Below are 2,500 nucleotides of genomic sequence, written 5' to 3' on the forward strand. Positions count from 1 at the left end.
ACACATACATACATACATACATACATACATACATACATACATACATACAAGCATGGAAGATTGAATTGCTATTTATTTGCATTTTTCCTCTAGCGACCGTAATGTGTTTCTTTTTTGTCGCTAGTTGGCGCCCTCGGACTACCGTAATTTCCACAACGCGTCCGTTTTGCCATCGCATTCTTCCCTGCGGCACTGCTTGCTCACAAATTTTTTTCTTTTCAGTATATATGAGCGAAGCAAACATTTACCTGGAGCATCAGCCTTCCGCTATTATTATTATTCCGCTTAAACCTATTCCTACTGCAATGTTCAATGATCAACTCAATTCCCGACGAAAGACGGTCTATTCTGAGTTACCCAAAACGGTGACTGGCAGGTGAGTGCATTTGATATATTTCTTTAGCGTTTGGACGTGTGTGATTCAATATATTTTGTATGACACTCTGTTACATTGGCGTAATTGAGCTCTTCAATTTAATTTAATTTAATTTTATTTTATAATTTAACAATAACTTTAATTGATAAATACGTTGTCATTGCCTTGCATTGACTCACGTAGCTTTGCAATGCTGCTTGACGATTATTTGATGATTTTGTTGTATGACATATATTGTTATGATTATATCGATTAAAATTGTGCACTTTGACACTGTATGGCATTAGATTAATTTTATAGACTTTTGACTTCGAAATTTTTTCAAGTCGATTCACACCAAAAAAATGTTAAGTCCAAACGCCCAGGTCGCGCGGATAGCCCTCACCCGCCGCGGATTTTCCCAAGTCGGAAGAGCTTTAGCCGCGAGTCGGTGTTTGGACTTTAACTTTTTGTTGGTGTGATGAGACTTGAACATTTTTTAGAGTCCAAACGACCAGGTCGCGCGCATAGCTTTCACCTGGCGCGGATTTTCCGAACTCGGGAGAGCATCACGCGCGGGTCGGTGTTTTGGACTCTGAAAATTTTTCCCATCCACTCCAAAAAATGTTAGAGTCCAAACGCCCAGGCCGCGCATATTCTCTTGACCGAGCGCGGATTTTTCGACCTCGGAAAAGTTTTTGCCGCGGGTCGATGTTTGGACTCTGAAATTTTTTCAAGTCTCGACAAAAAGTTAAAGTCCAAACGTTGGGAAATATTTTCAGAGTCCAAACGTTCGAGTTGCGCGCAGTGCCCGGCCGGGGCGCGGTTCGGCGGCCACGGCAAGCGGCCACGCACCTTCCCAAACTCCAAATCCGGCCGCGAGGTCGCGCGATCCCGAGGCCGTTCTGGGGTACCATGGCGATGCAGGATTCTGTGACTACTATGAGGGAGCAGGCAGTCGTGTGAGCGAATGCGCGCGCGAGTGCGAATCGAAGCAGAATCGATCTCGGTTGGCGTCGGGCACGATGGGCAGATGTAATGCTGTTCGCGCGGTCGCCCATGCTTAGCCGGGGTTTTGAGCGGTCTGTCGGATCCAGTGGCAAGCTATCGGCGTGCCTCGGCGCGAGTATTGCACTCGAATCGCCGGGCAGCGTCCGGAATCGACGGTTTTCGGAGCTCGTGCAAGCCGCGAGCGTAGTGTTTGAGTAGCGATGTACACGGAGAACGTGTGAAAAGAAACGCGGGGCGCCCGTCGTCCCGCAGCAGCCTCGTTTGCTGCGAATAGCTACCTGGTTGATCCTGCCAGTAGTCATATGCTTGTCTCAAAGATTAAGCCATGCAAGTGTAAGTACGAGCTCTCGTACAGTGAAACTGCGAATGGCTCATTAAATCAGTTATGGTTCATTTGATCGTACGTGTTACTTGGATAACTGTGGTAATTCTAGAGCTAATACATGCGAAAAGCGCCGACTCACGGAGGCGTGCATTTATCAGACCAAAAACCGACCGGGCCTCGGCCCGTGCTCGTTGGTGACTCTGGATAACTTTGCGGATCGCACGGTCTTGCACCGGCGACAAATCATTCAAGTGTCTGCCCTATCAACTTTCGTCGGTACGGTATCTGCCTACCGAGGTTCTTACGGGTGACGGGGAATCAGGGTTCGATTCCGGAGAGGGAGCCTGAGAAACGGCTACCACTTCCAAGGAAGGCAGCAGGCGCGCAAATTACCCATTCCCGACGCGGGGAGGTAGTGACGAAAAATAACAATGCAGGACTCTAACGAGGCCCTGTAATTGGAATGAGTACACTCTAAAACTTTTAACGAGTATCCATTGGAGGGCAAGTCTGGTGCCAGCAGCCGCGGTAATTCCAGCTCCAAAAGTGTATATTTAAGTTGTTGCGGTTAAAAAGCTCGTAGTTGGATTTTGGGCTCGGGCCGTCGGTCCGTCGCAAGGCGTGTACTGGCGTGCCCGGCCTCACCTTCGGTTCACCGTCGGTGCTCTTGACTGAGTGTTGGCGGCGGCCGGAACGTTTACTTTGAAAAAATTAGAGTGTTCAAAGCAGGCGGTTCGCCTGAATAATGGTGCATGGAATAATGGAATAGGACCTCGGTTCTATTTTGTTGGTTTTCGGAGCGCGAGGTA

The 2,500-nt window shown here is 48.3% G+C and overlaps 1 non-coding gene across 1 annotated transcript in view; it reads left to right on the top strand.

Annotated features, from left to right (window-relative positions):
* The first annotated feature begins 1,641 nt into the window (after positions 1 to 1,641).
* Positions 1,642 to 2,500, top strand: part of LOC143472239 (small subunit ribosomal RNA) — a 1,808-nt gene continuing 949 nt past the window's right edge. Inside the window, exon 1 of the ribosomal RNA XR_013119622.1 lies at positions 1,642 to 2,500. This exon is cut by the window's right edge and continues 949 nt beyond it. This is a non-coding gene — a ribosomal RNA (small subunit ribosomal RNA).

Source organism: Clavelina lepadiformis, unplaced genomic scaffold (genome assembly GCF_947623445.1).
Source record: "Clavelina lepadiformis unplaced genomic scaffold, kaClaLepa1.1 scaffold_190, whole genome shotgun sequence".
In the NCBI taxonomy this organism is placed as follows: domain Eukaryota; kingdom Metazoa; phylum Chordata; class Ascidiacea; order Aplousobranchia; family Clavelinidae; genus Clavelina; species Clavelina lepadiformis.